This window comes from Periplaneta americana, chromosome 6, assembly GCF_040183065.1.
Source record: "Periplaneta americana isolate PAMFEO1 chromosome 6, P.americana_PAMFEO1_priV1, whole genome shotgun sequence".
Classification (NCBI taxonomy): domain Eukaryota; kingdom Metazoa; phylum Arthropoda; class Insecta; order Blattodea; family Blattidae; genus Periplaneta; species Periplaneta americana.
This window is the reverse complement of record NC_091122.1, coordinates 128,262,995-128,278,985: the sequence shown is the minus strand read 5'-3', so window position 1 is coordinate 128,278,985 and position 15,991 is coordinate 128,262,995.

Genomic DNA, 15,991 nt, shown 5'->3' with positions numbered 1-15,991 from the left:
CTTATCTCATACTATCTTATGCTATCTTATACTATCTTATCTCATCTTATCTTATCTTATACTATTTTAAAATAAGATATCTTATCTTATTTTATCTTATCTCATACTATCTTATCTTATACTATCTTATCTTATACTATCTTATATTATCTTATTCTTATCTTATCTTATCTTATACTATCTTATCTTATCTTATACTATCTTATCTTATCTTATACTATCTAATCTTATCTTATCTTATACTATCTTATCTTAACTATCTTATCTTATCTTAGCTTACCTTATACTATCTTATCTTATACTATGGTATCTTATACTATCTTATATTAGTTTATCGCAGCTTATCTTACCTTATTCTATATTATCTTATACTATCTTATCTTATACTATCCCATCTTATCTTATCTTATCATATACTATCTTATCATAAACTATCTTATCTTATCTTATTCTATCTTATCTTATACTATCTTACCTTATACTATCTTATCTTATACTATCTTATCTTATACTATCTTATCTTGTCTTATACTATTTTATCTTATCTTATCTTATACGAAATTATCTTCTCTTGTACTATCTTATCTTATCTTATACTATCTTATCTTATGTTATCTTATCTTATCTTACACTATCTTAAGATAAGATATCTTATCTTACCTTATCTTATCTTATCATCTTATCTTATAATATCTTATCTTAAAATATCTTAGGATAAGATATCTTATCTTATCTTATCCTATCATCTTATCTTATCTAATCTTATACTATCTTATCTTATCTTATACTATCTCATCTTATCTTATCTTATCTTATACTATGTTACCTTATACTATCTTATCTTTGCTTATACTATATTATCTTATACTATCTTATCTTATACTATCTTATCTTATCATATTTTATACCATCTTATCTTATACTATCTTATATTATACTATCTTATCTTGTACTATCTTATCTTATCATGTATTATCTTTTCTTATACTATCTTATCTTATTTTATCTTATACTATCTTATCTTATCTTATAGTATCTTATACTATCTTATCATATCTTATCATATCTTAAGATAAGATATCTTATCTTAAGATAAGATATCTTATCTTATCTTATCCTATGCTATCCTACCTTATCTTATCTTATACTATCTTATCTTATCTTACCTTATACTATCTTATCTTATACTATCTTATCTTTTACTATCTTTTCTTATCTTATACTACCTTATCTTATCTTCTACTATTTCATCTCATATTATCTTATATTATCTTATCTTATACTATCTTAAGATAAGATATCTTATCTTATCGTCTTATCTTATCTCATACTATCTTATCTTATCTTATCTTACCTTATCTTATGCTATCTTAAAATAAGATATATTATCTTATTTTATCTTATCTTATACTATTTTATCATATCTTATCTTATACTATCTTATCTTATACTATCTTATCTTATCTTCTCTTATACTATCTTATCTTATCTTATTCTTATCATATCTTATCTTATCTTATCTCATACTATCTTATCTTATCTTATACTAGATTATCTTATCTTATCTTATACTATCTTACCTTATCTTATCTTATACTATCTTATCTTATACTATCTTTTCTTATCTTATCTTATCATATACTATCTTATCTTATCTTTTCTTAGCTTATCTTATCATATACTATCTTATCTTATACTATCTTATCTTATACTATCTAATCTCATACTATCTTATCCTATCTTATACTATCTTATCTTATCTTATGCTATCTTATCTTATATTACCTTATCTAATCTTGTCTTATACTATCTTATCTTATCTTATACTATCTTATCTTATCTTATACTATCTTATCTCATACTATCTTATCTTATACTATCTTAAGATATCTTATCTTATCTTACCTTATATTATCTTATCTTATCTTATATTATCTTATCTTATACTATCTTAAGATAAGATATCTTATCTTATCTTATAATCTAATCTTATCTTATCTTATCTCATACTATCTTATACTATCTTAACTTATCTTATCTTATACTATTTTAAAATAAGATATCTTATCTTATTTTATCGTATCTTATACTATCTTATCTTATTTTATCTTGTACTATCTTATCTTATACTATCTTTTCTTACCTTATATTATCTTATCTTATCTTATTCTATTCATATCTTATCTTATACTATCTTATCTTAACTATCTTATCTTGTCTTAGCTTATCTTATCTTATACTATGTTACCTTATACTATCTTCTCTTAGCTTATCGCAGCTTATCTTACCTTATACTCTCTCATCTTATACTATCTTATGTTATACTATCTTGTCTTATCTTATACTACCTTATCTTATCTTCTACTACCTTGTCTTATCTTACCTTATCTTATACTATCTTATCTTACCTTATACTATCTTATCTTATCTTATACTATCTTAAGATAAGATAGCTTATCTTATCTTATCTTATTTTATTATCTTATCTTATATTATCTTATCTTATACTATCTTAAGATAAGATATCTTATCTTATCATCTTATCTTATCTAATACTATCTTATACTATCTTATCTTATCTTACCTTATCTTATGCTATCTTAAAATAAGATATATTATCTTATTTTATCTTATCTTACACTATCTTATCATATCTGATCTTATACTATCTTATCTTATACTATCTTATCTTATTCTTATCATATCTTATCTTATCTTATCTCATACTATCTTATCTTATCTTATACTAGATTATCTTATCTTATCTTATCTTATACTATCTTACCTTATCTTATCTTATACTATATTTTCTTATCTTATCTTATCTTATACTATCTTATCTTATACTATCTTATCTTTTCTTAGCTCTTCTTATCATATACTATCTTATCTTATACTATCTTATCTTATACTATCTTATCCTATACTATCTAATCTCATACTATCTTATCCTATCTTATACTATCTTATCTTATACTATCTTATCTTATCTTATACTATCTTATCTTATCTTATACTATCTTATCTTATACTATCTTATCTTATATTATCTTATCTTGTCATATACTATCTTATCTTATCCTATACTATCTTATCTTATCTTATACTATCTTATCTTATCTTATACCATCTTATCTTATACTATCTTATCTTATCTTATCTTACACTATCTTATCTTATCTTATCTTATACTATCTTATGTTATCTTATAATATCTTATCTTATACTATATTATCTTATCTTATCTTATACTATCTTATACTATATTATCTTATCTTATACTATCTTATATTATACTACCTTATCCTATACTATCTTATCTTATACAATCTTATCTTATACTATCGTATCTTATACTATCTTATCCTATACTATCTTATCTTATATTACCTTATCTTATCTAATCTTGTCTTATACTATCTTATCTTATACTATCTTATCTTATCTTAACTTATACTATCTTAAGATATCTTATCTTATCTTAACTTATACTATCTTAAGATATCTTATCTTATATTACCTTATCTTATCTTATCTTATGTTATCTTATCTTATACTATCTTTAGATAAGATATCTTATCTTATCATATCATCTTATCTTATCTTATCTTGTACTATCTTATACCATCTAATACTCTCTTATCTTATCTTATCTTACACTAGTTTAAAATAAGATATCCTATCTTATTTTATTTTATCTTATACTATATTATCTTATCTTATACTATCTTATCTTATCTTATCTTTTCTTATTCTTATCATATCTTATCTTATCTTAACTTACACTATCTTATCTTATCTTATCTTATACTACCTTATCTTATCTTATCTTATACTATCTTATCTTAACTATCTTATCTTATCTTAGCTTATCTTATCTTATACTATGTTATCTTATACTATCTTATCTTAGCTTATATTACCTTATACTATCTTATCTTATACTATCTTATCTTATATTATCCTATCTTATCTTATGCTATCTTATCTTATACTATCTTATCTTATATTATCTTATCTTATCTTATCTTATCTTGTCTTATACTATCTTATCTTATCTTATACTATCTTATCTTATCTTATACTATTTTATCTTATCTTATACTATCTTATCTTATGTTATCTTATCTTATACTATCTTAAGATAAGATATCTTATCTTACCTTATCTTATCTTATCATCTTATCTTATCTTATATTAACTTATCTTAAGATATCTTAGAAAAGATATCTTATCTTATCATATCCTATCATCTTATCTTATCTTATACTATCTTATCTTATCTTACACTATCACAGGATAAGATATCTTAACTTATCTTATACTATCTTACCTTATACTATCTTGACTTATCTAATACTATCTTATCTTATCTTATTCTTATCTTATATTGTACTATCTTATCTTATCTTATATTATCTTATACTATCTTATCTTATCATATACTATCTTATCTTATCTTATCTTATACCATCTTATCTTATCTTATACTATCTTATCTTATACTATCTTATCTTATACTATCTTATCTTATACTATGTTATCTTATACTATCTTATCTTATACTATCTTATCTTATCTTTTCTTACACTATCTAATATTATCTTATCTTATACTATCTTATCTAATGGTATCTTATCTTATCTGATCTTGTCTTATCTTATCATATCTTATCTTATCTCATCTTATACTATCTTAAGATAAGATATCTTATCTTATCCTATCTTATCTTATCTTATACTATCTTATCTTATATTATACTACCTTACTTTATCTTATACTATCTTCTCTTATGTTATCTTATATTATCTTATCTTATCTTATCTTATCATCTTATTTTATCACATACTATCTTATACTATCTTATCTTTTCTTATACTATCTTAAAATAAGATATCTTATCTTATTTTATCTTACCTTATACTATCTTATCTTATACCATCTTATCTTATACTATCTTATCTTATACTATCTTATCTTATTCTTATCATATCTTATCTTATCTCATACTATTTTATCTTATCTTATACTAGATTATCTTATCTTATACTATCTTACCTTGTCTTATCTTATACTATCTTATCTTATCTTATACTATCTTTTCTTATCTTATCTTATACTATCTTATCTTATACTATCTTATCATATGCTATCTTATCTTATCTCAGCTTATCTTATCATATACTATCTTATCTTATACTGTCTTATCTTATCTAATACTATCTTATCTAATACTATCTTATCTTATACTATCTTATCTTATCTTATACTATCTTAAGATAAGATATCTTATCTTATCTTCTACTATCTTATCTTATCTCATACTATCTTATGTTATACTATCTTATCTTATCTCATAGTATCTTATCTTACCTTATCTTATCTTATATTATCTTATACTATCTTATTTTATCTTATCTTATACTATCTTATCCTGACTTATACTAACTTACCTTATCTTATACTATCTTAAGATAAGATATTTTATTTTATCTTATCTTATCTTATCATCTTATCTTACCTTATGCTATCTTATCTTATACTATCTTATTCTATCTTATCTTATCTTTTACTATCTTATCTTATGTTATCTTATACTATCTTATCTTATATTATGTTACCTTACTTTATCTTATACTATCTTCTCTTATGTTAACATATATTATCTTATCTTATCTTATACTATCTTATCTTATAGTATGATATCTTATCTTATACTATCTTATCTTATTTTATACTGTCTTATCTTATACTATCTTATCTTATACTATCTTATCTTATACTACCTTATCTTACCTTATACTAAGTTATCTCATACTATCTTATCTTATCATATCTTATACTATATTATCTTATATTATACTATCTTATCTAATACTATCTTATCTTATCTTTTCTTTTACTATCTTATCTTATCTTATACTATCTTATCTTATACTATCTTATCTTATATTATCTTATATTACACTATCTTATCTTATAATATCTTATCTTATCTTTTAGTATCTTATCTTATACTATCTTATCTTATACTATCTTATCTTATGTTATCTTATCTTATCTTATACTATCTTATCATATGTTATCTTATCTTATCTTATCTTATCTTATACTATCTTAGGATATGATATCTTATCTTATCTCTTACTATCTTATCTTATACTATCTTATCTTATACTACCTTATCTTATCTTATCTTATCTTATGTTATCATCTTATCTTATCTTATACTATCTCATCTTATTCTATCTTATCTTATCTTATACTCCCTTATCTTGTCTTATCTTATAGTATATTATCTTGTACTATCTTATCTTATCTTATACTATCTTATCTTTTACTATCTTAAGATATCTTATCTTATCTTATCATCTTATCTTATCATCTTATCTTGTCTTATCGTCTTATCTTATACTATCTTATCTTATACTATCTTAAGATAAGATATCTTATACTATCTTATCTTATCTTATACTATCTTATCTTATCTTATACTATCTTATCTTATTTTATGCTATCTTATCTTATCTTATATTATCTTATCTTATACTATCTTATCTTATCTTATAGTATCTTATCTTATCTTATACTATCTTATCATATCTTATCTTATCTTATTTTATACTCTCTTAAAATGAGATCTTACCTTGTCTGATCTTATCCTATCTTATCTTATTTTATCTTATCTTATACTATCTTATCTTATACTATCTTACATTATCTTATTCTATCTTATCTTATACTATCTTATCTTATCTTATACTATCTTATCTTATCTTAACTTATACTATCTTATCTTATACTATCTTATCTTATACTATCTTATCTTATACTATCTTAAGATGGCGCCAAGTGAATGTTGCCTGTAAATCTGTTGTTCTCTGATCATTGTTTGTGCGCGTATTTGGCTCACTAGTGTCTGATATAGGTGTTCAGATTGAAGTGAAACATGTAAAGAGTGTATGTATGTGTTAGCGTAGCTCGAGATTGTCTATTTGACTGTATAAACTGCGGTAATTGTGAGTGAGAATCTGGGAAACTTCACTGCGTACTGGAGCGAATCAGTTGCTGGAGCACAAGGCGCTCCCAACCTGCGAAGCAAGAAGCACGGCTTCCTCGATCGCTGCGGAACGTGATACTGCTGGGGAGAAACTGTATTGATGCGCGAAGAGCTTACCAACGGGGTGTCAGAGAGAGAATGTTGTGGTGCTAGGTCTCACGGAGAAGCTGTGTTCCTGCATCGTAGTGAGCTGTGCACAAATGTCGTCTACCGTTGTGGTGCTAGGTAGGAAAGCCAAGAAGTTTGAAGGTGTAGAACACGCAGAACTGTAGAATACCAAAACCATGATGGCGGAAGGTATTGAAGACGCTATCGATAATGGTCTCAATACTGTGGTTAATACGATTGATTTAAGTGGTAATGTGAAGAAAGAATTGAAGAAGATGATACATGAAACTGTGAGTAAACTCCGTACATTGTTTGTAGAACTTAAGAAAAGCATAGAGGATAAAACAGCGGAAAATGACAACCTGCAAAAGGGGTTAGGTGAAGTAAGAGCAGAGCTTGAAGCATTGAAATCTACTTTCGGAAGGGGACATGTAGCGCCAGCTATGGATGGCCGGCGGGACCAGCGGACGAGGGGAGCAGCAGGACCAGGAGAGGGGCCGCCATCTTCCATCGGAAGGCAGAATCTCTACTCCGAAGTACTCGCAGGCAAGACCGAGAAGAAATTCAAGCTGACAGTGAAATCGAAAAAAAATCATCCACCAGAGACAACTAAGCAAATACTAAAAGCCAGCATAAACCCAGCTGAAATGAAAGTCGGAATTAACACATTCAAGTCCCTAAGGGACGGCCAAGTGCTTATAGAGACTAGTAGCAAGGAGGAATTGGAATCCCTACGGACAAGTATAACATCAAAATGCGGTGATCAGCTGGAAGTAAACACTCCTAAACTTAGAAATCCAAGACTTATAATCTATAATGTCCCGGAGGATATCTCGGCAGAAAGCGCAGCGGAAAGAATAATATGCCAGAACCCAGAACTGAACCTGAATGATGTCGATATACAAGGGAAGTATTGTTACAAAAACAAGTTCAACAAGAAGAATATGATTATAGAAGTAAGCTCGCAAGCTAGGAGAGAACTTTTGAAGACCAAAATAAAATTAGGATGGCAGATCTGTAACGCTCGGGACTACTTAGTGGCTACTAGGTGCTTCAAATGTTCCAGGTTCAATCATAGACAAGGGGACTGCAAGGGAACACAAACATGTCCACTTTGCTCGAAAGATCACACCTTGAAAGAATGCACTGCTTCCAGGAATGAATACAAATGTGTAAACTGTGTTACATATAATAAGTACTGCCGTACCGAAAAGAACTGCGAGAAACACTCTTCTCTGTATAAGAACTGCCCTAGCTTGCAAGCAGTCCTGGGTAGATATGTGCTAAATATAAACTACTAAATCATGGCTCAACTAAAGAATCTCATAATGAAGCGAACTGAAATGGCGCCTCCATCAATGCACAACAGCACCACATTGCAATGCAATAGGAACTTAAAACCGGAAGCACAAATCAGATGTATTCAAATCAACCTACAGCACTCCAGAGTTGCAACTGACAACCTAATGAAAATCCAAGAAAACAATACAGATATTATATTTATACAAGAGCCGTACATAATTAAAAATAAAATAGCTGGTATTACAAAAATGTTCAAAATATTTACCTCGGGCGAAGGAAGAAGCCGTGCAGCTATAGTTGTGACTAATGATAAAATTGACGTCCTATTAATAAAACAACTGTCGGACGAAGATACTGTTGTACTAGACGTAATAGCAGGAAACCTAAGGATTCTCATCGCAAGTATGTATTTAGATATAAACAATGAATTGGATTCGAGCTTGGAGAAAATGAAGTCAATACTATATCACGCTAAAGGAAGAAGAGTCCTAATAGCCATGGACAGCAATTGTAGATCCACATCCTGGCACGAGACACTGACAAACACAAGAGGCAGAATTCTTGAAGAATTTCTCATGGGAAATCAGATGCACGTTGTCAATGAAGAGAGTGAAATGACTACCTTTTGGACTAGAAGAGGATCCAGTAATGTTGATTTAACAATAGCCAACAACCAATTGCTAAGAGAAGTTTGTGAGTGGGAAATTAGTAGTGAAGAAAGCTGCTCCGACCATAGGATCATCAAATATTCCATAGGTCTGAAGAAAAACAACTACCATGTTATAGATTGTAATCACCAAGGAGTGAAGTATATAGTCAAAGAACACAACTACAAGAAATTTCATGAAAATCTGCTTCGATGGATGGCGATAAAATTTAATCACCCAAACTGGGAACAACAGGCAGAAGAACTTGACAGCATACTATCATCTCATGTAGCTAAAGAAACTGACATTGAAAGTTGCATTGAAATATTTCACGAGGCTTTGAAATCAGCTTGCAACCGGTCATTTAGGATTAAGCTGGGCTCAAGAAAGACATCAGGAACTAAATCCGTCCCTTGGTGGACAGATGACCTCACCTTATTGAGAAAGAAAACGAACGCATTAAGACGGAGGTACCAAAGAACAAGAAACAATGAAGAATTGAGGGAACAACGTAAAATACAGTATATCGAGGGGAAAACAATGTATGAAGTAACAATCAAAAAGGAGAAGTTAAACTATTGGAAGGAATTCTGCAATATGACTTCATCAGCTAACCCATGGAACGAAGTATACAAATTAGCAACCGGAAAAAGAAGCAACAAGACAACAATGACAACACTTCGCAAGCCTGATGGATCTCTAACAGCTGACATACGTGAAACGATTGAGTACATGTTGGAGTATTTCACACCAGAAGACAGCGAGCAACAAGAAACTGAATACCACAAGAAAATAAGAACACAGTCTCAGAAACCTATAGACACGACCGATGACAAAGGTTTTACCTTAGATGAAGTCAGAAATGCAGTTGAAAATATGGAAAAAAAGAAAGCGCCAGGGGAAGACGGGATTACCTGTGAGATTTTTCAACAAACTTTCAAAATATTTCCTAGACTCATAACGACTCTGTATGACGAGTGCTTAAAAAGAGCAGTTTTTCCTAAGATATGGAAAAGGGCGAAAATGGTTCCAATTATAAAACCTGGAAAAGAGAACAGTTTGGAACCATCAAAATTCCGACCTATAAGTCTTCTCAATATCGGCGGAAAGATACTAGAAAAAGTACTAGTAAACAGAATAAATCATCATGTATTCTCTCATGATCTGATGAACAGCAATCAGTATGGCTTCACACCACAAAGAAGCACAATAGATGCTGCAATGGCAGTGAAGGACTTCGTAGAAGAAAGCCTAAAAACAAGAGAAATTGCAGTCGTCGTAAGCCTAGATGTTAAAGGTGCTTTCGATTCCGCGTGGTGGCCTAGTATCTTATATTCTCTTAAAGAACTCAGATGCCCAAGAAATCTATACAACTTAGTTAAATCCTATTTTAATGAAAGAACTGTAGTAATGACAACCAACAGCGTAAAATTAGAAAGAGAAGCCAGTAAAGGCTGCCCACAAGGATCGTGTATTGGGCCGACTCTGTGGAATATTTTGTATAATTCATTACTGAACCTTAACTTCATGAAACGAACAAAAGCGGTAGCGTTTGCAGACGATTTAATATTAATAATCAAGGCAGACAATGTAGTTGAAGCAGAAAATTACACGAATATGGAAATCAAAAAAATAGCTACATGGGCTGAAAGAACAAAGATAATCTTCAATGAAGAGAAATCTAAGGTAATGTTAATATCGAGAAGGAAACGAAAAGAAAAAAAATAAATCAACATCTACCTAAATAACAAACGGCTGGAACAAATCACGAAGATGAAATATCTAGGAATAATCCTCGATGACAAGTTTAAATTCAGTGAACATGTAAACTACGCAGTTGAAAGATGTGCTAAATTAATCCATACTTTATCCAGATCAGCCAAAATAACTTGGGGACTGCAACATAAAGCTCTGAAGACGATATATAAGGGAGCCATACTACCTCTCTTGCTATATGGAGCACCAGTATGGGCTGAAGCTATGAAGTACGATTCTAACAAAGCGAAATATACTAGAGTCCAAAGACTAATCAACATAAGGATATCAAAAGCCTTTCGCACAACATCTACCGAAGCTCTGTGTATGCTGTCAGGAATAACTCCCATTATCATAAAAATTGAGGAGGCACTTAAATTATACAACATAATGAAAGGAAGAGTAAAAAACCAAACTTATACCATAGACCGAGAAGTGGAAATCAGAAACTGGCCTCACCCAGCAGACGCTGTCAAGATCAACGAGGGATCAGAAGATAAGGACTACACCCTTCAAATATTCACGGATGGGAGTAAGAGTGAGTATGGAGTTGGAGCAGGTATCGCCATCTTCGTCAGAAATGAACTCACCAACCAATTAAAATTCAAACTAAATTACAGATGTTCCAACAATCAAGCCGAGCAGGTAGCAATCATTAAAGCACTGGAAGCAATAGAAACAATTGACATCAGGGACAACAGACCACGCACAGCAGCAATTCTCACAGACAGCAGAATAACAATAGACTCCTTAAAGAACAATCACAACCACAAATACCTTATAGAAGAAATCAGGAAGAAAGTCTTAATTTTGGAGAAAGTAAACTGGATGATAGAATTCTTCTGGATCAAGGCCCACGTCGGAACATACGGTAATGAACTTGCGGATCGACTAGCGAAGGCAGCGGCACGAAACAAGGATGCAGCAGTATGTTATGATAAAATACCAAAAAGTATCATTCAAAGTGAAATAGAGGAAGAAGGAAAACTAAAATGGCAGAAAGAATGGGACGACACCACAAAGGCAGCGATAACAAAATCCTACTTTCCTAATGTAAAAGAGCGGCTTAAGATGGAATTAAATATTACAGGCATCTTCACGCCAATGGTGACAGGACACGGGATGACTAGAGCCTACCTCCATCGATTCAAGTTACTGGAGAGTGCAACATGTCCGTGTAATAGTGGAGGTCAGACTGTAGATCACTTGCTGTATGATTGCACAATATTAAGAAAACAAAGGGGAATTCTAAGAAACAGCATCTCGAAGACAGCAAGTTGGCCACCTAACAAATATCAACTTGTAAAATTTCATCTTCAACCATTCATTGCCTTTATAAATTCAATAGATTTTGAACAATTGTAGCAATGCATTTATAACTAGGATACACACATTTATCATTCAATTTTTATACAATTATCAATTTGTTAAAAAAAAAAACCAATTGCAATATTTCCAATCATGTATATATACTTTCTTTTCTTTTTATTTCGGTTAAGCCATATATATGTATTTGTATTAATTCTCTATCTTCCTTAGGTAATATCAATGTATCCAAATGTATATCTATCGTAGGAAACGGAAAATCTAAAACATGTAGTATTACTCTGTAATGGAGCATGTTGTTCAATAAAAAAAAAAAGAAAAACTACCTTAAGATAAGATATCTTATCTTATCTTATACTATCTTACCTTATACTATCTCATCTTATACTATCTTATCTTATCTTATACTCTCTTATCTTATCTTATCTAATCCTATCTTATCTTATACTATCTTATCTTATCTTATACACTCTTATCTTATTTTATCTTATCTTATACTATCTTAAGATATCTTATACTATCTAAAGATATCTTATCTTATCTTATCTTATCATCCTATCTTATCCTATCATCTTATCTTACCTTATCTTATCATCTTATCTTATCTTATCGTCTTATCTTATCTTATCTTATACTATCTTATACTTTCTTATACTATCTTATCTCAACTTATACTAACTTAAGATATCTTATCTTATCTTATCATCTTATCTTATCATCTTATCTTATTATCTTATCTTATCTTATCGTCTTATGTTATCTTATCTTATACTATTTTATACTATCTTATCTCATCTTATACTATTTTAAGATAAGATATCTTATCTTATCTTATACTATCTTATCCTATACAATCTTATTTTATCTTATACTATCTTATCTTATCTTATACTATCTTATCTTATATTATCTTATCTTATCTTATACTATCTTATCTTACACTGTCTTATCTTATCTTATACTATCTTATCTTATATTATCTTATTTTATCTTATACTATCTTATCTTATATTATTTTATCTTATCTTATACTATCTTATCTTATACTATCTTATCTTATACTATCTTATTTTATACTATCTTATCATAACTTATCCTATCTTATCTTATCTTACACTATCTTATCTTATCTTATCTTATCTTATACTGTCTTATCTTGTACTATCTTATCTTACACTATCTCATCTTATCTTATCTTATCTTATCTTATACTACCTTATCTTATCTTCTACTATATTATCTTATCTTATACTACCTTATCTTATCTTCTACTATCTTATCTTACCTTATACTATCTTATCTTATCTTATATTATACTATATTAAGATAAGATATCTTATCTTATCTTATCATCTTATCTTATCTTATACTATCTCATCTTACTCTATCTTATCTTATCTTATACTCCCTTATCTTGTCTTATCTTAAACTATATTATCTTGTACTATCTTATCTTATCTTATACTATCTTATCTTATCTTATACTATCTTAAGATATCTTACCTTATCATCTTATCTTATCATCTTATCTTGTCTTATCGTCTTATCTCATCTTATCTTATACTATTTATCTTATACTATCTTAAGATAAGATATCTTATCCTATCTTATACTATCTTATCTTATACTATCTTATCTTATCTTATCTTATCCTATCTTATCTTATCTTATTCTATCTTATCTTATACTATCTTATCTTATTTTATACTATCTTATCTTATCTTATACTATCCCATCTTATATTATTTATCTTATACTATCTTATCTTATCTTATCTTATCGTATAGTATCTTACCTTATCTTATCTTATACTATCTTATCATATCTTATCTTATCTTATTTTATACTATCTTAAAATGAGATATCTTACCTTATCTGATCTTATCCCATCTTATCTTATTTTATCTTATCTTATCTTATACTATCTTATCTTATACTATCTTACCTTATCTTATTCTATCTTATCTTATACTATCTTATCTTATCTTATCTTACCTTATACTATCTTATCTTATCTTCTACTATCTTATCGTATCTTCTACTATCTTACCTTATCTTATACTATCATATCTTATACTATCTTAAGATAAGATATCTTATCTTATCTTATCTTATACTATCTTACCTTATACTATCTCATCTTATACTATCTTATCTTATCTTATACTGTCTTATCTTATCTTATCTAATCCTATCTTATCTTATACTATCTTATCTTATACACTCTTATCTAATTTTAACTTATCTTATACTATCTTAATATATCTTATACTATCTTAAGATATCTTATACTATCTTAAGATATCTTATCTTATCTTATCTTATCTTATCTTATCTTATCATCTTATCTTATCCTATCATCTCATCTTATCTTATCTTATCATCTTATCTTATCTTATCGTCTTATCCTATTTTATCTTATACTATCTTATACTTTCTTATACTATCTTATCTTAACTTATACTATCTTAAGATATCTTATCATCTTATCTTATTATATTATCATATCTCATCTTATCGTCTTATGTTATCTTATCTTATCTTATACTATCTTAGACTATCTTATCTTATACTATCTTATCTTATCTTATACTATCTTAAGATAAGATATCTTATCTTATACTATCTTATCTTATACAATCTTATTTTATCTTATACTATCTTATCTTATACTATCTTATCTTATCTTATACTATCTTATCTTGCACTATCTTATCTTATACTATCTTGAGATATCTTATGTTACCTTAACTTATCTTATATTATCTTATCTGATACTATCTTAAGTTAAGATATCATATCTTATTTTATCATCTTATCTTATCTTATCTTATCTCATACTATCTCATACTGTCTTATCTTATCTTATCTTATACTATTTTAAAATAAGATATCTTATGTAATTTTATCTTATCTTATACTGTCTTATGTTATCTTATCTTATACTATCTTATCTTATCTTATACTATCGTATCTTATACTATCTTATCTTATCTTATACTATCTTATATTATCTTATACTATCTTATCTTATCTTATACTATCGTATCTTATACTATCTTATCTTATCTTATACTATCTTATATTATCTTATACTATCTTATCTTAACTATCTTATCTTATCTTAGCTTGTCTTATATTATACTATCTTATCTCATACTATGTTATCTTATACTACCTTATGTTAGCCTATCTTACCTTATACTATCTTATCTTATACTATCTTATGTTATACTATCCTATCTTATCTTATCTTATCTTATACTATCTTATTTTATACTATCTTATCTTATCTTATACTATCTTATACTATCTCATCTTATACTATCTTATCTAATCTTATCTTATACTATCTTATCTTATCTTACCTTGTCTTATACTATCTTATCTTATCTTATAGTAACTTATCTTATCTTATACTATCCTATCTTATACTATCTTATCTTATCTTATCTCATACTATCTTGTCTTATCTTATACTATCTTAAAATAAGATACCTAATCTTACCTTATCTTATCTTATCAATTTATCTTATCTTATCTTATATTATCTTATCTTAAGATATCTTAGGATAAGATAGTATCTTATCTTATCTTCTAGTATCTTATCTTATCTTATACTATCTTATCATATCTTATCTTATCTTATACTATCTTAAGATAAGATATCTTATCTTATCCTATCCTATCTTATCTTATTCTTATACTATCTTATCTTATACTGTCTTATCTTATACTATGTTATCTTACCTTATACTATCTTATCTTATCTTACACTCCCTTATCTTATCTT